Source organism: Miscanthus floridulus, chromosome 8 (assembly GCF_019320115.1).
Source record: "Miscanthus floridulus cultivar M001 chromosome 8, ASM1932011v1, whole genome shotgun sequence".
NCBI lineage: Eukaryota > Viridiplantae > Streptophyta > Magnoliopsida > Poales > Poaceae > Miscanthus > Miscanthus floridulus.
The window spans coordinates 21899025-21925084 of record NC_089587.1 but is presented as its reverse complement, the minus strand read 5'-3'; the positions used below and the strand labels follow the sequence as shown (position 1 = coordinate 21925084).

At 43.5% G+C, this 26060-nt stretch overlaps 1 long non-coding RNA gene across 1 annotated transcript; it reads right to left on the bottom strand.

Annotated features, from left to right (window-relative positions):
* Positions 1 to 415: 415 nt before the first annotated feature.
* LOC136475948 (uncharacterized) lies at positions 416 to 1336 on the bottom strand. The gene is made up of 2 exons (XR_010763339.1): positions 650 to 1336; positions 416 to 575 (listed from the first exon to the last, which is right to left on the bottom strand). It is a non-coding gene; the product is annotated as an uncharacterized lncRNA (long non-coding RNA).
* Positions 1337 to 26060: the final 24724 nt, after the last annotated feature.

The following is a 26060-nucleotide window of genomic DNA, read 5'->3' as shown; positions in this document are numbered from 1 at the left end:
CACAAATGAGGGCAGGATTGCTTGGTTACAGTGGTGGTGCAAGAAGAAGAACGTAGATTAGAAGTGGTGCAAGATAATGAAGTATATCATGAAAGAAACATCCCTTCTTGGTGTGCTGCAGAAGCACAATGCACTGCAGTGCAAAACCAACCATTTCACAAGTTACATGACATGGGCGGAACCAGCAAAGGACTCAATAATTTTTTAAACAAAAATCCAAGTTGGTTGCATACACTTCTTTGCAAGTAAATCAGATCAAAATACAAATCCTCCAGGAGCAAGTGTATCGTCAGTGTCAGTCAGAGCACATCATAACAATGGGTATAGGAAACGTGATAAGTGATTGCAGAATTGCATAACTGCATCACTGAGTCATAACTAAACATGGGCAAAGCTTAGTACGACAAAGAAGAGAGAAATGACTATATGGCATCATTGTGGATTCAACTCTCAAGGAGTAACATTTCAACATTGTACCACTCTTCTTCTGCTAACTTTATTTTAGAAATTATCATGAAATCTTCCCACTTCTCTAAACCCCTTTCGCCACTACATTCTCACTGTTACCTAATCAACTAAGAAACAGATAAAAAATCAGGGAGTCTGTTTGTGAATTGACGAATCCCCAAACCAAACCAATTCACAGTACCTGATGAGTGGGATGAACCAGCTGCAGCTCGCTGTTGCCTACAGAGTCCACTCCAGCGAGCGTCGGAGTGCTCAAGGTTGCTGCTAGATGACTGAGATCCGCGAGCCACCCTAGCTGGACGCCGCCTCCTCTTCGATCTCTGCTCCCACAACCCACATGATGGGGAGCTTGCAGATCCGGTGGAAGCAGGAACGCTCCAACATGATAGCCGGGGAGCTAGTAGATCCGGTGAAAGCGACGAAGCTGTTGGTCTTCATGTGCCTGGACTGTCCTAGCCCATGGGGCCACTACATTAGATCCGGAGGCGGAGGAACTCAACTCGCCGAATTACACACACATGCCGATGGGGGGAGTCCGCCGACCACCAAAACCAATGTCGCGCAACTTCCCCCGACCCCGCCTGGCTGCCGTGTCTTTAGAATGCCGCGGAGCTCGTGCGGCTGCCCGGGCTCCAGCGATGGCGGCGAGCAGGGAGAAGACAAAGAGAAAGGAGAGAGGAGAATGAGGAGGGGGTTATGTGTCTGGGCTTCGGTCCGGGTGGAGGGGTTGTCTGCAAAAATGAAGGAACTCTCGAATTTTCTCTTCTTCCGTCAAAATAAAATTTATATCAGGGAGTCATTTATGTAAAACATTTCTAGACATGGACACTGTTCATGGACGATGGGCTGCGGGTTAGTTTCCAGAAAGCAGGAGAGCTTTTCTGAAAAATAAACAGCACCAGATGTCAGCATGTGGATGAACCACAGAGTCCTGAATGCTCTAGTGCGAGCGGAACCGAGTGGGTTTTAAACAACCCTGATAAGGAATATACCTATTGGATGCTCGAGCCGATTCCTTAGAATCAAGTGGACGGGGTCGACCCACTTTTCCTCATCGCTCGATCTTCCTTTCGTTTTTTCTTTCTCGTGCGACCAGAGAGGCACCGCCACCTGGGGCTTCTGGATCTCGTCGCCGTCGGCTGCTCGTTGAGTGCTAGGAGGCACCACCGTCGGCTCCTCGTCGAGCGCCAGGAGGCACTGCCGCTAGGGGATGCGCGGCTTGCCGTCCATGGACGACCATGAAGCCGCACGGGCTGTCTTCAGCCTCCTTTGGCACGGCTTATCCAAAACGGCTTCACCGGTGAAGCCAAAGCCGGTGAAGCCAGAAAAACTGGCTTTTCCCGGCTTCTAGTTCATTTTAACCCCGGCTTACAAAATAGCTTCACGCTACAGTGCCTCGATTTGCGTAAAATAGATGAAGCCGAAGCCGACATAAGCCGTGCCAAAGAGGCCCTTCATCTGCAAGGGCCCCTCTGTGTTGTTCACATGCAAAAGGTTCGGTGCGCGTAGGAGCTCCGGTGCGCTGAGGTGCGGTGCGGTGGAGCTCCGATGGATGGAGCTCTGGGGTAAGTGGAACTCCGACGAGCGGTTTTGTCAGTGCGGAGAAGAATGACAGGTGAGCCCTAGTTATAAGATATCTTATATTATCCCACTTTTAAACCAAATAAGAAACTGGGATGAACCCAACCCATACAACCAAATAAGAAACGGGTTCACTCCATTCAAAAAGTCAGGGATGGATCTAACCCATTCCAGTAAGTCCCAGGATGAGCTCGAGTTATAGGAAGTTGAACTTCGGAGGCTTTTGGCACATAACGTGCGTCCGTGCTCTGGTTGAGGAGCTTGTAGTGTGAAGCAGGAGAATACAAGCAGGCTCGTGGTGAAATTGACAAGCTCATTTACCACTAGGAAAGAACTATCTGCAGAGTCTGCATCTCATGGAAGAGACGAACAGGGAACAATCCGTGGGCTTGTTTGGAACGCAGGAATTTCGCAGGGATTGCGCAGGAATTTCACATGAATCAATTCAATTTTACAGGAAAACGCAGGAATAGAAAAATTTTCCCTTATTCCAAACAGCAGCTACCGGTGCATACAAGTTACGAAAGTTTGGTGGTTTACAAACTGGACCATGTCCCCTTTTGGCATTGCAGATTTGTGGTGTCTTTCGCAGTTTTTTTAATACCTGTGTTGGAATTGTAGATTTACAATGGCTTTGAAAACGAAGCACAAATTTGCCCAAAACATGCCCAACTAAACCTGTGTAGTCCTCGATTTGGTGATGAGAATGTATTCTATTCTTATCTATAAAATATACCTGTTACTACGACACGGCTTTTGACACCCAATAATGATATCACACCAAATAGGACCGAAGCCCAAGTGTCTCACAAAGGCTGGACAGCAGACCGCCTCGCAAGAAGAGGGTTGCCTCATCCTGAATACTGCCCGCTGTGTGATCAAGATGAGGAAACAATTGACCACCAGCTAACCTCGTGTTTTTTCCCGCCTAGTATGGTACAGGGTTCTGCAGAAGGTCGGCCTGCAGGATCTGTCCCCCCGTCCTGCAGATATCTCTTTTGACGGCTGGTGGGCGAGTACAAGCAATAAAATTGATGGTCAGGCAAGAAAAGGGTTTAACACCATCGTTATCCTTGGGGCTTGGTCGCTATGGAATCATTGTAATCGATGTGTCTTCGATGGAATCAATCCTAACCTTGAGGATGTTTTTGTCTCTCTGAGAGATGTTCTGCACCTTTGGAGTTTGGCCGGTGCTCGAGGAGTTTCACATCTCCTGGCACCAGTGCCTACCAATGAGTGAACTCTTGGATTTTCTTTTGGTCAAGGGTCAGTATTCTTAATCTGCTAGTGTGAGGTTCTGTACTAGGTTTAAATGTGTTGTGTGTGGGTGTGGGTTTGTGTGTGGTGCTGTAAGACCACTTTTTTCCATTCTTCTTAATATAATGATACGCAGCTCTCCTGTTTGTTCGAGAAAAAATGTTACATGAGAAGATGTGGTTCCTTGGTGGTACATGTACAGAAGTTCACTTGTTTCTATATGTCCAACTGTACAAGTTCACAATACCTAAGGAAGATGGCCTGTACCATTCTACATACTTTGTTTGCACTTTTCTGTACTTATTGGTCATAGTGTTGTCTTTTCGGGTTTTTTTTTTTTGTTTCTGGACAGGGGTTCAAACAAGCACTTATAGAAGTCCAGGCTTTAGGAGTGAAGTGCAGTGATGAGTTAAGAAACCTGAAGCCCTCAAATTGGACATTAGAGATCTTAAGAAAGGTTAACTGCTCCAGTCGTTTCTGCAAGTTTAAATAGAGTCTCATGTTCTTATGACATTATAGATCTTAAGAACAAACAGTGTTTAAACTTAGATTGCATGTACCCTTCTAATACTTGTTAGATATTATGTGTTCTGCTCTGTAAAACTGAAAGAAGCTTGCTTATATGCAAAGTTATCTCTATTTTAAATATGAAATAATTGGTCTCCTGGCTTTATAGTTGTGGTGTCATTGTAAACTAGGTGAATAGAAGAACCTCTATTTTTTTTTTTTTTTTGCAATGGGTGTATTGTATATTAAGCAGTTCACATCAACACTAGATTGTGTTCAAATAATCATAGGACACATTAACACCCTGATGCACACATAGTCCTACCCAGGAGGAAGAAATCTAAATAACATTATGGATCATGCTAGGAGCTGGAGGTAGTGACTGCTCAATAATTTCTTGGCACTGGAATCAGAATTTGTATGACGAAAATGGAAATTATTAGCTACTGGGCTAGCCTTAAAATGACTGTACTTGGTACTACTGCTTCTTGTTTCTCAAATGTCCATGTTTATCTCATCTTTCAGATTACAAACAAAAGGTATCTCTTGCGCTGATGCTTGATAAGAGAAGGACAGAAGTGTTGGTAGGTTTCCTTTGCTGCTAGCTGCTACTAGCTAGTTCCCACATTGCCTTTATGCACACTTGTAGATAACACATGGAGATGCATATTTTCATAAATGGTGAATGTGACAGCTTTCAATGCTACTGCTATACCCCTTGCTCCTCTGAGATTGTTGCTGTTGCTAGCGCTCCGATATGCAGCGATCCCAGCCTCGCGTTTCTTAAATATAAATTAGCCTTCCTGGCTCTTATATAATAACTAGCAAAATGGCCCGTGCGTTGCAACAGAAGTAGCCTTCATTGAATCAAACTATCATAAATTTAACATGAGAAAATGCATTTAATAAAATCCACTATACTACCAACACATCAAATTATTACGTCGCATAGTATGGGCAAAAAATGAATGCCAGCTGATGGCTTAAATTCACCAGTAATTATTTTCTTTAGATTCCTAAAAAAGGTATTGATTCTTCGTCTGAAATGGAGCTTCGGCATACATAACTATGGTTACTCGGACCAGTCGACCACAGTTTAGTTAGTTTGGCCCATCTTTTTCTAGTGTTGCCCAAAACCAGGCCGTTGGCAATGACCGAGCTCTGAATTGCGCCGATGAAGAGGCACACATGCAGTTCATCTCTCATCTCATCCTGGTGTCCACAAGCGATTGATTTTTTACCGGCCATCCTATCTGCTCGCTCATCATGTACAACAATTCATCTGCCATCTCTTCGGTTACTCTATCTGTCCCATCGTCTCTTCCGCTCCGCATGACTCTAGTGCCACCAATACAACACGCCGGTCCACAAGAGTTGGTTTAGTATTAGGATTTGGAGCACGTTCATCATGGAAAGTCCCAAGTCCGTATGGAATAGGAATACACGGTGACGGCTCGATTGATGATGCACAATTGAACCTATGAATATACATCTATGTTTTATCCTTTATTATCTTAATTTTCCAATCTACTATTTCTTCTCGTTATTCGTTGTCGATGATGTTCATTGTTTCAACGATGGAGAAGCTCAGACTGGCTAGGGCAGCACATAGCTGCTGCATGCTCTGATGGGAAAAAATTGGGTGCACGACGGGCACAGTGAAGCACGTGCCCCCCCCCCCCCCCCCCCCCCCCCCCCCCACCCACCCACCCACCCGATGGACGCCGCATGGATCTAGACTCCATCGCATGACACCTGTGAACGATGCCCCGACAGGCTTCAGATCGACACACGGCTCGGCTCCACATCGGCTCGTTCCCATCGCAATCCTCCTCCGATGCCGCCGTCGCCCGTACCCGCGGCCTGCGCTGCCTACGACCTACCAGGTCCACGTGGCGTCCTTCCGGCGAGGGGGCACATGCGTGCATCGCTCTGCCCATTGCGCACCTAATTTTTTTTCCCCACTGATGGGGTCCTCCCGGGTGCGTGGGGGTTTCCGGTCTTAAGGGACCTCGCCGGCGTGTCTTATGTACTGCGCTCCCGACGAGAGCTCCTCCTGCGACGTGCCCTGCGTATCATGCTTGTCTCAGGAGCATGGGGGTGATATGTTCATGTGCGAACACACTTTTTAAATACAATTCATAGCTGACCACGGCTTACTGAAATCAACCCGTGTGGCCGCGTCCGATTGATTAAGGACGTAGCTCCGATCATGTGTACACGTCGTTCCCTGATCACGCATGCATGCAGGTCTCTCTTTCTCAATCAAAAACTCTGACCCATGCATGATATACAGGTGCATATAAATTTGCCTAATTTTTATTCTTATCTTTTTTATATTTGGATTAGGATTCCTATTTAGGTACTCAGAATCCGAAGAATCTATTTGGATTACAATTAGAATTCCTAGCTATCTATGTTGCTGGACAAGCACGACATGCCGACATATGTCATATAAAACAGGAGGGTCATAGACACGTAACTGAGACAACCATTCACGAAGTTAGCTAGGAAAGACCATATAAAAAAAGGAAGAAATTTTGGCTCTTTAATATTAGACCATATAAAAAAGGAAGAAATTTTGGCTCTTTAATATTAGGTATATAGATATAGATACATAGAGTGTTTTTTAAGAAACAGGGGCTTACCCCTGCTAGTTAAATATATATTGAATCAAAGGAGAAGAATGTAATACACAAGCATCAAGAAACAAAACAAAACAAAAAAGAGACAAAGAAGATCATAAGGATTACAAAAGGGCAACTTGCCATTGCTCAATTAGGGGAAAGTAAGCTTTCTTTTCTCCATGGACAACAAGGAATTTTTTTTTGCTACTGCCTGCAATCTTATCGTTACGGAAAAGGCGAAAAGCGACAAACGCTCGGCTGCGAAGCAGCCCAGAGACCACGTCTCTCCACGCGACTATGACACCCCCGGAAAGACCCACCGCCGGCAACACAGTATATTCAAAGTCCCATCCCGTTTGAGCAACTCCAATAGAGTTTATAAAAATAGATGGCTAAATCCATAGTTTAGCCAATCTCTAAAATATAAATCCCCACAAAAAAAAACAGAAAACTCCAACAACCCTTCTAGTATGGCGAGGCAGATGGCTAACATCACATGCAAGCTATATTTACCATGCGAGAATTCCGGGATAGATGGCTTGCTATTTTAGAAAGCCAGATACCATAGCTGTTGAACTCTCTTTTCTTCCTAAAATAGTCAAATATAGATTACACAACATAGATGACTCTTATGTTAGAGGTGCTCTTAGCTCATTATAGTCAAAGACCCACCACTGGCCAGCTTCGACTGTATCAGCGGACAAGGTACGTACGTTAGTACCGATGCAACTTGGTGTCATGTTTACTTTGGCATATTAAGCTATGTTAACCTGTCCTTCAGTCCACAACCAATGGAGGACCTGGTCATCAAATGCCGACAATAACAATGTGGTTGATGGACTCGATAATACCCATGTTTTTTTTTAATTTTTTGCAGGTGATAATACCCATGTGTTTATGTCTCTACGGCGGAACACACTAGGCATGTGATTTATATATATACTGTTGGACTTCTCCTCACTCGATCGTCCACCAACCTGCTCGCTCATTCTTTTCTTCAACGTACAAAAACTTCCAAAAAAAAACAACCAATGGCGCATTCAGGAAAGAATCTCTCTGCAACCGTGCTCCTAATTGTCATCGTGGCCGCCGGTATGTACGTGCACATGTATGAACTGTTGGAAATATAAGTGTCTCTCCTAATAGATTAAGTTTGGCGTTGAATTGGCTAGTGTATACAACTTAATATGTTGTTTTGATTAATCTTTCGGCTAATTAACCACTTTCTTGCGTGTGCTAGTACTATGTTCAATGCCTACATGCACGCGGAGTGAATGCAAGCAGTATGGTAACGGTTGGTGTGAATGCCGGCACCTGAGTGGCACTTATTCTGGACCGTGCTTTGACAACAGCAACGGTTGCAACAATGTTTGCTTATCTGAAGACTCCAAGAACATTTACGGCGAGTGTGACGACAACTATCAATCACGGGTAGAGAACCGAGCTTTACTCCTGGTTGAGAACCCCCTCTAGTCCTGGTTCCCCACCCGGGAGCAAGCATCCGGGACTAAAGGGGGTCCTTTAGTCCCAGGTCAGGAACCGAGACTAAAGGAGTACCTTTAGTCCCGGTGGATAACACTAACCGAGACTAAAGGTGCCTCCTGACATGCTACGATGGCCGGCACCTTTAGTCCCGGTTGGTAATACGAACCGGGACTAAAGGTTTTTTTCTTTTTTCTTTTCTTTTCATTTTTTTGTTTTCGAAGTCGTATTGTACGCTGCTAATTATACATTTATACGCGCGTATAGTATGTTTCGGTTCAAGCACAATGAACGTATTAAATCACACAATTCAAGCATTGCATGCATCATATATATATTTACATGCATGCATGCATATGTGTATTTTACATTATATTATTTCATGTACATATATTACAAAAAGATTGCATTACAGTTGTTGTGATATAACAAGTTTCCTCTCATCCTCTAGCTTGGCTTCCATGGCAGTGTTGGGTCGAAGTAGAACTCGCCCTTGGAATCGATGACCTGCTCATTAAAAAATCCGGCTATAGACTCTTGAATTGCTTTGATTTGGTCTTGCCGTATGACCTTTTCCTTCAACCATCGAGTCTACAGGTTTGAATTAAAGGAAAATAAATTAATATATATATATATATATATATATATATATATATATATATAAAGACATAGTAACACAATCAATAATAATAATTAAATGAATATATAGTGTATTTTTAACGTACTTTAAGTCTCTCTGTAGGAGTTCTTTGGGAGACCACCTTGATAAACTTGCAAATATAGTAACCACAGTAGTTGTTCCCCTGTTCCTGCCTCAGACACCACTTTACGAGAAAAAGATTTGTCATCCAATCTGGTGATCCGGTGAAAGCTATATGTTTAATTAATAAAGATGATGCGATTCAGGGGACTTACTTTCAAAGGGATTACATTCAGTGGCGCTTTGCATTTTTCCATGTGTTGCTTCTCAATAAAGGTTTTCCAAACACTGCTCAATAAAAAATTTGCCACGTCATCAGATATAGTTAATCATCATGTTTGTGTGTATATATAGTTGCTAGAGATCCCAAAATTACCTCTGGATAATATCTATCATATCTTGGTAGTCTTGTTGTGGTTTTCTCATCGAGTCATAGATTATCAAGTGACTTTTCACCAGATCGATGTCCATCAATATCCAGTGATTGCTGCATGTGTTTATAGGATATAACGCATAACACTCATTAATTAACTAGAATCAACATATGAGCCATTAAGGATGATCGACATTATTAACACTCACTTGAAGTTATAGGGAAAGAGTATATCCTTCTTGTGGCGTTGGTTCACTAAGAAGTTCATGAGGTTACTCTCTGACTCAGACTTCCAATTAGTCTTTGGAGTAATTGGGTCTTTGAATATTATATGGGGATCAACAAAACCAATTTCATTGCAGCCTTCCTTTCTGAGCTCTGTCATTGTAAATTTACATATATATAGTACTTGTTAGGATAATTTATATGCATATACACACATATGATGAGTTTAATAATAGATCAAAAGAATTATTACTTACAGGCAATAGCAGCTAATGATAACTTTGTCCAGAGAGGTCAGGTGGCATAGTTGATGAAATTCTGCAAAGTCAACATACATAACATCATCGCCACGGAACCAATGTTCGTCTCTAATTCTGACACCAACGCAGAAGTCTCCACCGGTAGACGCCTGCATGTACCAATTGTTTAGCAGGTACATTTGCGTCCCCAGATCAGATAAGGCTTGAGGGTTGTATAGACTCTGGCCTAGTACAAATTTTTTCTTCCAAATATCAACCTCCGCCGCACTCTCAATGTTTCCATCACCAAACATCTAGTAAAGGTTGAGACCAGTCTCATCAATAAATTCACCAAGGTGATCCAAATCGACATCCGGAGGTATGTTTGCCTGATGCATTAATCCTAAATTCGAACCACATTCATTACCAACAACTAGCGGAGGGACTGATTGGTGCGCTTGTTGTCCGAGTTGGGCAACTCCTTTCCCTACCCGCTTCTTTTTCTATGCTGCCTCAATTGACTTGGTGAGAGTGCGGTCATAGTCCGATAACGTTGATTTGGACGGCTTACGAGATTCCCGCTGTTGTTGCTGGTAAGAAGCCACCCTTTTTCTTAGAATATCTGGAGCTACGAAGAAGTACGGTTTCTCCGGGTTTCTCCTTGCTTCTTGATTTTTTTAAGTTTGTCATAGAATCTAGACATATCTTTTTTATATGCATCAGTTGCTTCTTCCTTCTCTTCAGATATTATTTTGGGAATAGCCCTTGGTTTCACGGTGGCTTTCTTTGCAGGCGGGGACTGGTTCTTCGTTTGAGGGGCTGGCCTCTTGCTAGGCTTCTTGGTAGGCGGGGGCAGGGGAGGCGTTGGAGACCTCCTTGGAGGTGTTGGCAGCAGTGTTGGAGACCTCCTTGGAGGTGGCAGCTGCGGCATTGGAGACCTCCTTGGAGATGGTGTGGATGTAGCCTCGATTTCCAACACAATGTCATCGTACAGAGCACTATGATGATCTAGCGATTGAACAATTGGATTTAGGTTGGGGGAGGATCTGCTACAAAAAAAGGAATGACATATTATTATGTGCAGATTATTAATTATTTAAGCCAATACAAATTAATGATGTAGTGTTTTCATCCGCACGTATCTATGGTGAGGTAGTTCAGGAGGAGGTGGAGCCGACATCCCTGGAATGATAATGTAGCGCTTGCGCCATAGAATGAATGTCTTCTCCGTTTCTCCTAGAGTCTTCTCGCCATCACCTCCAGGAATATCAAGAGGCAAATCACTAAAACCTTTTTCAGCTTTATCTACCGAGATGGTAGCATATCCTTCTTGGATTATATTCCCATGAATCCTTGGTATCTTGGTTTGGTCGATAGGATTAACAAGACCGATAGCCACCTTGATTTTGGAATTCCCCTTCAGAATGTGTAGCTCACACGTTGTACAAGGTTCAGTGACGTCATCCACAGGGAAGCGCAGTCTTGTGTCCCCTTGATTTGGTATCTCCGTGGAAGTGCAGCTGCTTTTCAACTGAACAGATTGGCTAATGTTGATTCCTGGCTCTAATGCCTGCTTGCTTGCACTCACTGCTATTTGCACTTGCCTTCTGATTTCCTCCTATATTCTCGCTTCAAGGTTTTTTTCCCGCTCCTGTGCTTCACGCACCGCTTCCTCCAACCTCTGGAGCCGCTGTGCCTCTTCTTCCTTCTTTCTCTGGTGGCTTCTATAGGAAGGTCTATTCTAAGGGAATCCATGCTCCCACAAGACACTTCCTTTGCCTCTAGTTCGGCCACCATGTTCAATAGTCTCGATGGCGTATGTCAGCTCATCCTTCTCTCTGTTGGGCCTGAACGCACCACTAGCAGTAGCTTTCTAAGCATAAAACAATCTTTCTGCTGCTTCTTGCAGTCTTGCGCCATAAACGCACTTCCCTATCTCCTGGTCTAGTGTTCCCCCATGAGCGAAAAACCAATTCTTTGCACGTTCTCCCCACTCGAGTGATTCTGGTCTGATACCCTTGGCAAAAAGGTCTGCTTCCATTTTGTTCCACTTCTTAATGGCAGTTGGGTAGCCACCTGATCCCAAGTTATGGTGGTATGTCTTCTGTTGGGCATTACGTTGGTTCTTTATCACCCGACTCACACCCTCTTCCGAAGTCTTGTACTGTACACACTCATCCCAATAGGGCCTCTGCTTTGAGATCGGGCCTGGGATAGTAAAATCTGGTGCTATGTTCTTCTTGACATACGTCGTGTATAGGTGTTTCTTCCAAGTCTGAAACTAGGTGGCCATCTTCTTCATTGCCCAATCCCTAACTCGCTCCTTCAATTCATCACCATCAATTATATCATCATAACCATCTGTTTGGAGCGTGAAATGTACCAAGACATCTTTCCAAATTAACGTCTTATCACGATTGGAGACAAAACTGATATGAGGAGCATTGGTCTTCTTCTTCCATTCACGGGTACTAATCGGGAGCCGGTTCCATACAAGGTAACCACAGTGGTGCATAAATTTCATTTTATTCGGCCCCCCGGTTCTCCTATATCCACATTGAACTCCGAGATGATGAAGCGGCCCTCCAATGGCTTTTTGGGACCTCGAACATTTTTACTCTTCGTTGTAGTTGTTGATGTCGATCCAGAGGGCTACAAAACATAAACATTATTTTTAATGTCATGAGCACACATAAGACATATAATAATATATATAGCTAATAATAAAAAATATATACTTGGCCAATATGTTGTTGCTCATTTTGTTCAAGAGCTAAGTACTGACTCCCGTCATCTGCATCCTCTTGCACGTTATTTTTAGCACCATCATCGCTGGCAACTTGAGTGCCAGTGTTGATCAAATTCATCATCAACTCCCCATCCATGTTTCTCGGGTCGGCCATCTAGCTTCAAAAAACAAAACCAATATATAGTACGTCAAATCTTTGCTTACATGCGTAAAATCTACGAACAATATGCATTATTAAATCTTGCCCCTCGGTCACGGACGTAATTCGCCACACTAGGGCGAACTGTGTCGGTACTAGGGCGAATTAGGGCTATACATAAACGGCCGAGGGCCCTGGTGTGATTGTTTAGCGTTAACGATAACGATAATACGAATGTTGATCGACTAGGCCACGAGAGAGGGCGGTGTGACAAGAGTGGCGGTGCTCCACTCCGCCGTATATATGTCTGTACACATGGGTGAACGAGGGCGGCGGTGCTCCGCCGTATACATAAATTCTATGCTGATAATGTAAGTATAAGTCATTATGAAATATAAGTATATGTGTCTTATTGCTAATATAACTATTACTATTTCCAAAATGATAAGAATTTATCTTCTTTTTGGACTTTTCTTTCTTGTGGCCCAAATTGTCTCTAGCCATGCATGCAAGTCCAACCAAAACTGCTTACATCATCACATGTGATATTTTTTATAAACTAAAAAACGCTTAGTTTACAAACTGGGTATCCAAATTGAGTTCCTATTTGACCATTATATATCCTACAACAAATCCTTCAAAAAAAAGACCCTACATGAATATATTTGGATAAAATTTTGTTAACAAACATTGATCTATGAAGATAGAAAAAATTCTTGTATTGAGCAAAGGCAATGTTCTAGATTCATGAAACAATGTTCTACTTTCAAAAGAGAAATATTTTCAGTTTAGGAGAACAAATTTCTACGTTTCAGATCTATTTGGTATCACAGCAAGAATGTACATTTTAAAATTGAATTTGAAAAACTAAAAAATTTAAAGCATAATTTTGGGGCCATATACTATTTTAATTGAAAATATCATCAAGTAAAGGTTGTACATGTCTTCTAGCTCAACAACTTCAATAGAAAGTTCTTAATCTAACTTGAAAGGGTTATGAACTTCATTGCGCTGTATTTCTTTTTGAGACCGGTCACATTATTACCAACTATGTCTACAAATCGATTTCAGGGTGATATACCAAGCGTCTTTATAAATTGATTTATGGTGGTAACTTGAAACATCAATCGTAATATCTGTAACTATTTTTAAAGATAAATGGTGACTAGCCACTGTATCATCGTACGCTTAATTTGCCGTTTTCATTGGTGTCGCTGGATGACACGCATCGGTTACGCGCGCTAATGACGAAGACTACGCTTGTCGTCGTCGTTAAGGAATGGCCTGGTGGCCGACAACAGCTGCTTGTGCACACTCGCAGACGACGAACTTAACATTTTTACAACAATGTACACATCTAAGCAGCGAGGTCGTATCAGCAGCAGCAGAGCAGCGAGGTCGTCGGCGCGCGGTGCACATTTTTACAACACCAAGCAGCGGCTAGCGAGGTCGTCAGCGCTAATGACGAAACACATTCAAGATCGCATCAGCAGCGAGGTCGTCGGTGCGCGGTACACATTTTTACAACACCAAGCAGCGGCTGGCGAGGTCGTCGGCGCTAATGATGAAACACATTCAAGATCGCATCAGCAGCGAGGTCGTCGGCGCTAATGACGAAACACATTCAAGATCGCATCAGCAGCAAGGTCGTCGGCGCTAATGACGAAATTAACTTACCAAAACTTACCAAGCAGCGGCTGTCGCGCGTTGGGCCGGGGCGGGCAGCAGCAGCGAGGTCGTCGGGGCGCGGGGTGGCGTGGGGACCATGGACGCGCGCGAGGAGGTGGTGACAACCGGCGTCGGGCGGGGTGGCGGTGGTGTCCTCAGTGTGGCGTGGGCGCAGGGGAGAGGAATCGGCAAAGAACGCAAGGAAGAAGATGGCCCTAGTATATATAGGCCATACCCCTTTATTCCCGGTGCCATCCCCCCACCGGGAGTAAAGGACCTTTACCCCCGGTGCGTATTACCAACCGGGAGTAAAGGTACCTTTACTCCCGGTGCGTCTTACCAACCGGGAGTAAAGGTATACCTTTACTCCCGGTTGGTAACACGCACCGGGAGTAAAGGGTTTTTTTTGGCGGGCCACGAAACTGTAGCCCACCTTTACTCTCAGGTGGGGCCCACCCGGGAGTAAAGGTGGCCTGCAGTTTCGTTTCCCGCCTGTTTTAAGCAATAGTCTTGTTAAATACAATAGAAATGCAATAGTTTTTGTTAAATACATAGTAAATTAAATAAAAGGCATAAAATTATTTTGTTAAAAATATAGATTTTCTTTTTCTTTATTGCACATAGGAAAAATCTATAACCTAACTTTTTTTATTTTTTGTTACAATTATAAAACATAATGTAACTAATATTTATTATTTCGTTAATGCAAAAATGTAGTGTTTAATTAAAATTATTAAAACTATTGGTTTTGGACAGGAAATTTGTTTTCACATCATTTTAACGTTAATATTTTAATTTTTCATCACTCAATATCCTAATTTACCTTTTTGAGAGAGAAATCCCACCAAATCAAACATTGATTTAATTTGAAACATGACATAATAAACATCTGAATTCACAATTATTACATAATATCTCAAACACACACTACATTAAATCACTATATCATCAAGTGGGCACAGCAGTGAACTTCTTCTTTACGTATGTTCCTTGGTTATGATCGCGTCATAACCATGGAGTGTCCTCATCATTTACCAAGATGCTAGGGTCTTTGTTCACTTTGAATGGCGGAATTTGGTCATCCTTTTCATAATCTTCTGACATGTCCGACTTGTCCTCAATTCCCACGATGACTCTTTTCTCTGAAAGAACTATGTGGCGCTTTGGCTCTTTGGTTGAGTCATTATCGTTTTTTCCTTTTTTTGGTTTGGTAGACATATCATTGACATAGAACACCTGATTCACATCCTTGGCAAGGACGAATGGTTCGTCTTTGTACCTAATATTACTAAGGTCTACTGTTGTCATTCCATACTCGTTGTCTACTATTACCCCGCCTCCGGTCACCTTGACCCATTAGCACTTGAACAATAGGATCTTCAAAGTAGGTGCATATTCTAGTTCTCATATTTCATCTATGCGTCCATAATATGTCTGCTTATTCCCATTCGGGTCTGTGGCATCTATGCGGACACCACTATTTTGGTTGGTACTTCTTTTATCTTGGTCTACTGTGTAGAATATGTTCCCATTTATCTTGTACCCTTTGTATGTGACGATATGCCATGATGGTTGCATAGCCAATAAGTACAATTGCTCATGGATGCTCTCATCACCTTGACATTTTTTTCGCAACCAACCGCCGAAAGTTTCCATGTGCTTACGCGTAATCCAAGCTTCAGTCTTCCTTGGAAACTCGGATCGTAAGAGATCCTTGTGTGTCTCAATATACGGATCTACCAAAGAGGAGTTCTGTAGAACTGTGTAGTGCGCTTTATTGAAATAATCATCATCCGTACCAATATATGTTTTTCTCCCTAGTGTCCCCTTTCCGCTTAGTCTCCCTTCATGTCTCGATTTAGGAACACCAATCGAGTCAAGGTCGGGAATAAAGTTAACACAGAACTCAATGACCTCTTCTGTTCCATAGCCCTTGGCGATGCTTCCTTCTGGACGAGCACGGTTGTGAACATATTTCTTCAGGACTCCCATGAATCTCTCTAAGGGGAACATGTTGTGTAGGAACACAGGACCAAGAGTGAAAATCTCCTTGACTAGGTGAACTAGGAGGTGTGTCATAATATCAAAGAAGGAAGGAGGGAACACCAACTCAAAGCTGACGAGACATTGAACCACATCATTCTATAGTTTAGCTAGATCAGTTGGATCAATTGCCTTCTGAGAAATTGCATTGAGGAATGCACATAGCTTCACGGTGGCTAGACGTACATTTGGAGGTAGAATTCCTCTTAATGCAACTGGAAGTAATTACGTCATGAGAACGTGACAGTCATGGGACTTTAAGTTATAGAATTTCTTCTCTGGCACATTTATAATACCCTTTATATTCGAGGAGAATCCAGATGGTACCTTGATGTTGTTTAAGCATTCAAACATGATTTCCTTCTCCTCTTTGCTTAGAGTGTAGCTAGCAGGACGTAAGTAATGGCGTCCATCATCTGTCTTCTCTAGATGCAGGTTGTCTCTTTCTCTCAAACAACGTAGGTCCTATCGTGCTTCAAATATGTCCTTAGGCTTTCCATACACACCCATAAAGCCTAGCAGGTTCACACAAAGATTCTTCATCAGGTGCATCACGTCGATCGAGCTGTGGACCTCTAGGACTTGCCAATAGGGTAGGTCCCAAAATATAGACTTCTTCTTCCACATGGGTGCTTGACCGTTACCGTCATTCGGAACAGGTTGACTTCCATGTCCTTTTCCAAAGACGACTTTCACATCATTGACCATATCGAGTACATCCTCACCGGTTCGGTTGTGAGGCTTGGTCAGGTGGTCTGCCTTCCCTTTAAAATGCTTGCCTTTTTTTCTTACGGGGTGATTTGTAGGAAGAAATCGACGATGGCCAAGGTACACGACCTTTCGACATTTTTTCAAGAATACACCTCTAATATCACCGAAGCAGTGTGTGCATGCATTATATCCCTTATTTGACTGTCCTGAAAGATTACTTAGAGCAGGCCAATCATTGATTGTTACGAACAACAATGCTCGTAGATCAAAGTGTTCCTGTTTGTACTCATCCCACACATGTACACCTTCTTTATTCCACAAAATGAGAAGTTCGTCAATAAGTGGTCTCAGGTACACATCGATGTCATTGCCAGGTTGCTTTGGGCCTTGGATAAGCACAGGCATCATAATGAACTTCCGCTTCATGCATAACCAAGGAGGAATATTGTAGATACTTAGAGTAACAGGCCAAGTGCTATGACTACTGTTCTGCTCTCTAAAAGGATTGATACCATCTGTACTTAAAGCAAACCTTAAGTTTCTTGCATCATTTGCAAACTCTGGGAATTCTCTGTCGATTGCTCTCCACTGGGACCCATCAGCAGGGTGTCTCAACATATTGTCTACCTTACGGTCTTCTTTGTGCCATCGCAACAATTTTGCATGTTCTTTGTTTCTGAACAGACGTTTCAAGCATGGTATTATAGGAGCATACCACATAACCTTGGCAGGGATTTTCTTCCACGGACGTTCGCCCTCAACATCACCAGGGTCATCTCGCCTGATCTTATACCGCGACGCATGGCATACCGGACATGCATCCAATTTCTCGTACTCTTTGCCATGGTACAGGATGCAGTCATTAGGACATGCATGTATCTTCTCTATTTCTAGCCCCATAGGATAGACAACTTGTTTTGCTTCGTAGGTAGTGGCGGGCAATTCATTGTCCTTCGGAAGCATCTTCTTTTGGATTTTTAGTAACTCTCCAAATCCCTTGTCAGATACACCATTCTTTGCCTTCCATTACAGCAATTCTAGTGTGGTTCCCAACTTTTTCTGCCCTGCATCACAAGTTGGGTACAACAATTTCTTATGATCTTCTAGCATCCGCTCGAACTTGATCTTCTCCTTTTCACTTTCACATTCTCTTTGTGCATCACGAATGACCTTAGAAAGATCATCAGCCGGCTCATCTTCTGCGGCTACCTCTTCTTCAGCTTCTCCCATTGCAGTATCATTGAAGCACGCACCATCGGGAATAATATCATTGTCGTCCCATTGTTCTTCTTCACCTTCTTCCATTACAACACCGGTTTCTCCGTGCTTTGTCCAACAAATATAGTTTGGCATGAAACCCGACTTGAACAAGTGTGAATGAAGAGTCCTTGAGCAAGGATATTCCACCGTATTCTTACATATGGCACATGGGCAGCACATGAAACCGTCGCGTTTGTTTGCCTCGGCCGCACGTAACAAAGAATGCACGCCGTCAATGAACTCTTGGGAGCGGCGATCAGCATTATACATCCAATGACGGCTCATCTGCATTACATGACATAAATACCATATTAAAACCTAAATCATAATTAATTATTTATACAACATGCGTGCCACCACAAAAGATACAAATTTATGAAAGCATCGCTACAATGTAGACAATCCCAACTACCACTAAAAGAACTAAAGCTAAAATACATTTTAGTAGCACTAGGATTTCATGACCAATCTCAACTAAAATAGACAGATCCCCCGATTGTGCAACATCTTTGGGCTTCTTCGGCTGGATCACTGCCTCATTAGCCGCCGTATCTGCCTGTTGTGCAAGATATTTTTGCACGAGTTCAACATACTCTTCCTCCCAGTAGAAGCCTGAACATCGTCCACTGCCATCCCACTGAAATTAAAACAAAAAAATTAGAACTTTAATCACAACCATCATGAAAATAGGTATAAACTAACTATAATCATTAAATACGATAAAATAACTCACATTGCGATCCGGACACTTGTAGAAGATACGATCCTTGTTGGGACCCTCCTTCTTCACTCGGTACTCCATCACAATCTTCGTCTCATCACGACACTTGCCGCATGGAATGAGAGGGAGGCCCGGCCTAAGTCGCTTTGGAAACCCATGAGAGGCCGAGGACCCGAAAGCAGTTGCCATCTACTCTCTATACTCATTTTTTAATACACTATAAATTTCTCCTTTTATAAACAAATAAAATTAAGAAACTATAAAATTATCTAGATCTCTAAACAATGATATTTTTAATGGTCATTGTGTTCTCGTCTTTTACTGCGGCAGGTAAGTAATTCACATGATATTTCCGCAAATTAACAAAAGAATAGGAGTGTACACACATAACAATCGATTATTGTTTATATTTATATATATACTACGTTTGGGTACGGTGATTGACAGACTACTGCGATGATATCGGGACATGTGAATGAATAACCATCCGTACTAGTTGACCTTGCTTATGTGATCATCTCGGCAAGTATTTCTCCACCGGACGGCACCGTACTTGGCCACGGAAGAGCTCCAATTATACGAGGAAGGGAACACGGTCTTCCACGACCATTGCCGCTCTCCCTCGTAGAATCAAAGCTCCTCCTTGACGTCCGTTACCGCTCGGCAGAGAACATGCTTGGCGAAATCAACACGGTCCGCTAGTTCAACTAGTACGGATTTTCTATAATTTTCTAACTATTTTCTAAGTTTTTCATTTCATAAAAAGTTAAAATAAAAAGTACGGTGATTGACAGACTACTGCGACGATATCAGGACATGTGAATAAATAACCATCCGTACTAGTTGAACTTGCTTACGTGATCATCTCGGCGAGCATTTCTCCACCGGACGGCACCGTACTTGGTCAAGGAAGAGCTCCAATTCTACGAGGAAGGGAACACGGTCTTCCACGACCGTTGTCGCTCTCCCTCGTAGAATCAAAGCTCCTCCTTGACGTTCGTTATCGTTCAGCAGAGAACATGCTCGCTGACATGAACACGGTCCGCTAGTTCAACTAGTACGGATTTTCTATAATTTTCTAACTATTTTCTAAGTTTTTCATTTCATAAAAAGTTAAAATAAAAGTACGGTGATTGACAGACTACTGCGACGATATCGGGACATGTGAATAAATAACCATCCGTACTAGTTGAACTTGCTTACGTGATCATCTCGGCGAGCATTTCTCCACCGGACGGCACCGTACTTGGTCAAGGAAGAGCTCCGATTCTACGAGGAAGGGAACATGGTCTCCCATGACCGTTGTCGCTCTCCCTCGTAGAATCAAAGCTCCTCCTTGATGTCCGTTACCGCTCGACAGAGAACATGCTCGCCGAGCTGAACACGGTCCGCTAGTTCAACTAGTACGGATTTTCTATAATTTTTTAACTATTTTCTAAGTTTTTTATTTCATAAAAAGTTAAAATAAAAAGTACGGTGATTGATAGACTACTGCGATGATATCGGGACATGTGAATAAATAACCATCCGTACTAGTTGAACTTGCTTATGTGATCATCTCGGCGAGCATTTCTCCACCGGACGGTACCGTACTTGGTCAAGGAAGAGCTCCGATTCTACGAGGAAGGGAACACGGTCTTCCATGACCGTTGCCGCTCTCCCTCGTAGAATCAAAGCTCCTCCTTGACGTCCATTACCGCTCGGCAGAGAACATGGTCGCCGAGATGAACACGGTCCGCAAGTTCAACTAGCTACTTTAACCTTCTTTCATGTAAATATGCAAGCTTGAAGTGATTTTGAGCTCAAATTGCTTACAAATGAAAAAAACCACAATAAAAACCATATATATATAGTGAACAAAATGAGATAAGACAATGGTGAAAATGAGAGTATGAGATTGGTAACCTTTACAACTGAAGAATCGACGGAGAAATTGAAGAAATCGATGGATGGAGGAACAATGGAGGGAGGGAGGAAGCAAGAACACTACTGCAGTGAGCTTCAAAATATGCTGAGCTCGGGCTCGGGGAGAAAGGAGACGGCCGGGATATAAAGGGGGGACCTTTAGTCCCGGTTGGTGGCTCCAACCGGGACTAAAGGTAACTTTCCAACCCCGGGCGCAGCCACGGCCCGGGAGTATACCTTTACTCCCGGTTGGAGCCACCAACCGGGAGTAAAAGTATACCTTTAGTTCCGGTTGGTGGCTCCAACCGGGACTAAAGGTCCCTGCCACCTCTGTCTGGCGCAGTAGCCGTTGGGCAGGGACCTTTAGTCTCGGTTGGAGCCACCAACCGGGACTAAAGGTATTTCTAGTCCCGGACGCAAAAAATTTCAGGACTAGAGCCCATTTTGACCGAGGATCAAAGGTCAGTTCTCTACTAGTGAATGCTCCTGCTTTACTAAATGCTCCTCTCTCTCCTCTGAGACTGGTGCTGTTGCTAGCGCTCCGATCCAGCTACGATACATATAGTGTCTTCTTAAAAATATCAGGATAGGTTACCTCTGCTAGTTAAATATTGAGTAAAGTGTAATACCGGTCTCAAAACTTACATCGCTATGTCATTCTGGTTTCCAAACTTGCAAAACTGCCCGGGTTCGAGGAGGCCGTGCTCCTCGTGTTATGCTCACGCCGAGGACCACGTACCAAAAATGGCCGGCGTGTTATGCTCCTCGTGTCACGGCAAGGCACGTGCGCTTCGTCGATTATGGACCAAAAATGGCCGCTGGCCGCACTTGATGGTGGGCTTGTCGCTGCTACTGCAGTGCTACACCAAAGTCGAACAAAGATGAGAATAAATGAAGAAAGCATCCATCTAAGGAGGGAGGAAACAGAAAGATATAAAAGTCAATAATAACCCAAAAAGTTTCATTCAAGCGGCTAAGTCTATATCGATATCTCTACTAGATATATTCCCCGCGCGTTGCACCAGGGCCATAAAATTTTGCACACACCTACGATGGCGATGCATGTGGCTTCTAGCTTAGACAAACATATTAAGAATTGTACAAATCTAATTACATAGAAAAATATAAAGCTCGTTTCATGATCTTTATCACTTATATCCTGTAGATTTGTTTATAGAAACCTAACGATATTGGTGTCACTTTTTTCTAATTAATACTTGTGTGGTTTATTATTATGTATTTTACAAGTCCAATCTGATTTGATCATTCCAGGAAAATATTAAAAAGCTTATAAACGATTTTTTTCTCTTAGTTATTTATCAACGTCCGACATATAGTAGCCCCAATCATCCATTCCAACCTACATCTCCTCTCTAATAATATCATTCCACTCAAGCACCATCATCATTCTCCATCCAACACTACTACACAAATGATTTTATAAGACGGTGCACTTTTATGTTACAAAATCCAACTGCCTCGTAAAATGCCTACGGATTTCCAGAGGTGGACATTTTTATTTACGGAGGTGGTCACAATTGCTCGCCTAGTAAAATCGATTTACAGAGACAGTCAAAAAATAATCGTATCCTAAAATTAATTTACGGAGGTGGGCATTTCATGGAGTCCGCCTCCAAAAATGGAGGCATGCAGACTCCTTATGAGGCGTGCCTTCGTTAATATTCCTGAGGCCTAGCAAAAAGCCCAAGTCTAACTTCTACGGGGACTATATAAATACGATGACTTAGGTCACAGCCCACACACTCTCTCAGCTCTCTCCCTCATGCCCCTCCCTCCCCCCAGCGACTGCGCACAGGAACGCGCCCCTCTCCCTCCCCCGCACCCCTCCCTCCCTCCCACCTAACCGCGCCCCTCCCTCTCCCCACACGGCGGCCGGGCGGCTTCCCTCACTACTAGAAATATCCACTTCTATAACAAATATCTTTCGTCACTGAAGGAGCCGAATTCGTCATAATTTTAGTTTTATGACAAATTTATGACGAAAAACGGTTCATCACAGAAGTCGCGTCATACTTGAACTTTTATGACGATTTCCACAAATCGTTATAGAATTGGCTTGATATGTGACAAAAACAGAATGTCATAGAACTGTTTTGACATGCGTGTCAGGGGGGCTGTGTAACACCCTCGGTGTTACGCCCTAAACAAACTACTAAATCATGTCTTGAGCATCATGTTTATGTAATAATGCATGTGATAGAAGGTGTTGATAAATTTCTTGTAGCCTAAAATAACCAATAAAAATGTTAAATGAACGTTGATTCAATAGCTCATGTATATCAAGTAGGGTTGAAAATCATTTTTTATTAAGCAAAAGTATTATAGAACATGTGTGTGACACCTAAATAAGGTTTGAAGTATAAACTTTATAGATGACAATGCAACTCTTGCTGTAGAAAAATAATATGACTAACTAGTATTTCAAATGGCTTGGAAATGGAACTTGAAGTCAAATTCAGCTGAAGACTTGGAAGAAATTTTAAGTTCGAAAACAATGTGACAATGCCATGTTGGCAAATTAATTCTGGAAAATCTAGCTAAAGGTCAATGCCGTGTTTTTGCTCCTTATAGTAGACTGACGTGCCCTCATTAGCATGGTCGAGGTAGATTAGCTTCAACTGTGTTAGGATAGTTTTTAGACACGCTTTAAAATTCATGCACGTCATATGCTTGGCTCGGGCACACAGTCACCTCACGCGGCCGCTCGGTGTCGCGTTGCGGTGCCGACCCTGGTCGGCCTATCTGGCTATGGGTTGGCCGTGACTAGCTCCAGCGGGCCGCTATCATCGCCCTACAGCTGCTGGTCATCGCGCTACAACCCCCGCTGCCACCTTCCCGCCTCACGCTGCGGTGCTGGCTGCTGCCCTTCTCGCCATCGCACGCGTGGGCTTGCCCTGCTGTCGGCGCCGTCGCGTCGCCGTCGCATCCGCGCTCTCTGCAATCCTAAGCCACTGCCTGGTCCTGTTCGATGGCACTATCTCTGCCACATGTGCGCTGTCGGCCAGGCCGTGCGTGTGGCCAAGCCGATGTCGCGGCGGCCTTCATCTTGCCGACGTGGCGCTCTTTCCGCAGCTTGAATCACCTAGTCATCGAGCCGTTGCCTGTCTCCATAGTAACATCACACTAATGCCTATGTCGCGGTGTCACTACCCTCCCTCACGTTGTTTTGTTGCACTAGCCCTACGAGACGGCCCCGCGCGCGATCGCCGCTTCACTACCACCGCCCATGTCCTGCCATGGCCGAGTAGTCCCGTCACGGCTCTTCACGATGCTCTTTCTGAGTCTTCCCTATACAGACGCCTCGTTTCATTAACGTAGCCTTGACCAAAGCAGGCATAGCCTTGAAGAGTTGCCGCCCCCGCTTACCCTTGTCGCCGACAGAATCGCTCGTTTCGCATGACAAATATATGCGGTTCAGGACAAAACACCTCAATTCAACGTTCCAGTAGTTAGACAAGAAAGCCAGCTAGCAGCCCAACCCTCACCTTGGCGCAACCGAGCACTACTGGTGGCCAATTTCTGGTTTTCTCACCACCTGCCAGGTGCGCCACTGTGCAAGTGAATTGGGGTAAGGTCTAAATTAGTTCAATTGTTTGTATCCATGAGCTCGCCTTGACCTCCTCTATCTGGTGCTTGCGCCATTTGGCCAGGGCGCTTACTGGTGACGTGGTGTTGCATGGGTGTTCATCCTGGAGCACCGCCGCCCTAGTAGCTCGCACGTGGCTAGGCCACCTCGGCACTCCTCCGCCTCAACTGTCACTGTAGCACAAATTTTGGTGAGCTACTGGTGCTTACCCGCTATCCCTACCACCCCGATAGAACCTTAGGTCACCGGAACAGTCGCGCCGCTGCCTTGGATAGCTGCTCGCCGCTGTAGCCCATGATAGTGCACCTCCGTGTCCCTAACCGCCACCCATCCTTGCGCATTTAGCTATAGATGGTGGTCGGCCCCTTACTTCCATCGTATCTTGGCTAGGTTGCCCGGCGTAACCGCCTTATGCCGTCGGCCGCCGTGTCGGCGCGCACGGGGATCCCTAAGGACCTCCCCGTGGTAAAAGTGAAAACATCCAAGGGTTTGGTTGCAAGATTACTGACGGTAGAAATAGTGCGTATAGTAGTCATGTTATTATCTAAAAGCACGAGGCTTTTCTATAAAGCCGCCGTCGCGCGTGGGCCTCCTGGCCTTGAGCCGTGTTGGGCCATCGCGACGCGCGCAACAACTGTGCTCGTGCTGGGCCGCTGGGTTGTCGGACCGAATTGATTACCGCCGCCCCTTTTCCCTTTTTCTAAGCATTTTCTAATCTAGTTTCTAAGACAAACATGTAACTACAAAATAAATTTGTGTAGTTGAGCAAAAATTGTGAATCTAATTTTGTTAAGTTCCTAAAATCATGATCTATTTGCTAGTATATTTTGTTCACATAGTTTTATAATATTTCTAGGAGTTATCTAATTAATTTAAGATGCTTAATATTGTAAGATATAAACTTGTAGGAATTTTTATGATAAATTAGTGATAGTGTTGGCTCTAAAACTTTCACAGTAAATTCCAAATATTATTAGGTGCTCACTGTATTTTTTATAGCTCCATAATAATTAGTTTGCTAAGGTAGCTAAATGAGCCCTAGTTCGAAAATATATATTTAATCAATAAAATACCGAAACACCTTGAAAGTTTAGAACTAAAACACTTGTTGAGAAACAATGCCTTGCTCGACAACGTGGTACCTAGCCTAGTACGTTAGTCATTAGAGCAAGCTCGTTAGCTTGAGAGACATAATCGTATTTCTAAGAGTTTCGGTTGCCGTTGATTTTTTACGTCTCTACGTAGCATCCACGTATATGATAATAGGAACAACGATAGATCATGGAGATGATCGGAGTAGCAGAAAGGATGGTGCCTTGATGATCGTGTCACCATGTTGGAATGCTAACTTTTGATTATATCTTTCCCAGATAAGCCCCGATGCATAACCCTTATTATTCTGCATTTTATTTTATGCTTGTGCATTAAGTTTTAAGGAGTTGAATATATATATATATATATATCCTTATCCTATGAGTCCTACTAGTTTGTCAGGATAGTGTAGATTGCTATGCTATAGGATTTGGTAGAAGTCGAGTGATTAGCTGTCACTTGCGAGAGATAGGAAAGATATTATTATTGTTATTATATTACTATCACATGGAATATATATGAATGATAATTGGTGACCAGGCGGAATGGTACTTTGGATCTAGACTTGGTTAGGCATTCGAGCGAGGCTCGGATTGTACTTGTTCTGCCTGTATTGATTAAGGACCATCCGTTGCTGTGGATGGTAGTCAGGTCACAGACTTATTATCCTGAGCACATACTTGCTTATGGGAGCGGGAAGGCTTGT